The sequence below is a fragment of the Cyclopterus lumpus genome, chromosome 7 (genome assembly GCF_009769545.1).
Source record: "Cyclopterus lumpus isolate fCycLum1 chromosome 7, fCycLum1.pri, whole genome shotgun sequence".
NCBI lineage: Eukaryota > Metazoa > Chordata > Actinopteri > Perciformes > Cyclopteridae > Cyclopterus > Cyclopterus lumpus.
In genome coordinates, this window is record NC_046972.1 from 9,480,113 (window position 1) to 9,481,083 (window position 971).

General features: G+C 39.4%; 1 non-coding gene across 1 annotated transcript; it reads left to right on the forward strand.

Moving 5' to 3' along the window:
- Positions 1–899: 899 nt before the first annotated feature.
- On the forward strand, positions 900–971 carry trnam-cau. Its single transcript has one exon. It is a non-coding gene; the product is annotated as a tRNA-Met (tRNA).

Here is a 971-nt window from a genome sequence, read left to right on the forward strand (position 1 = left end):
GGCCCTGCTGATGCCCCGCCCTCTCCTCTCTACCTCCTTCTGTTTCATGGATTGGAGTTCCATTCATACATTGTCATATTCATGTAATGTGTTTATGTAACTCTGTAACGCTGTTCATTCTGTACACATGACATCTATTGCTTCTGTCCATCCGGGGAGAGGGATCCTCCTCTGTTGCTCTCCTGAAGGTCTCTTCCCTTTTTTCTCTGTGAAAGGATATTTTTGGGGAGTTTTTCCTGATCCGATGTGAGGTCCTGGGACAGGGATGTCGTATGTGTACAGATTGTAAAGCCCTCTGAGGCAAATTTGTAATTTGTGATATTGGGCTATACAACATAAACTGAATTGAATTGAATTGAATATGTAAACATTAGTTAAAACAACATTTTGCTGCCACTGCACATTCCCTGCATTTGCCTTTGAACAATTAAGAATCGTGTGGAAATGGTATGATAAACCCGTGAACTTTAGGAGACAATTCCCGTAGACCCACACCTTTCACACAAAAAAGAAAATTAAAAACCACTCCACTTTTTCATCTTACAATCATAAGTGTAAACAATAAAGATTTTAACAAGGAAGCGTTTGCCATAGCAACATGAAATTACCACTTGATGCCTGTTCCTAGAGATGTTGAGATGATGCAGATAAGCGGCAATGTTAACTTGTAGAGCCAACATACAGCTGATAACACTAAACACATGTTTATTTAATAATAAAAGGTTAATGTTTTGTCAAATGAGACAAACCAACCACAACTAAGTTTTGGACCATTGTATTCTAGTTTATTTACACAACTATCTAGTTTACTAAAATATGAAGTTAGCAAATGCTTTAAGTGGTTTGAATAGTATTCCACTCAAAGTTTAGTTGATCTGTCATACGCCTGATCTCCATCAAGCAGAGTGGCGCAGCGGAAGCGTGCTGGGCCCATAACCCAGAGGTCGATGGATCGAAACCATCCTCTGCTA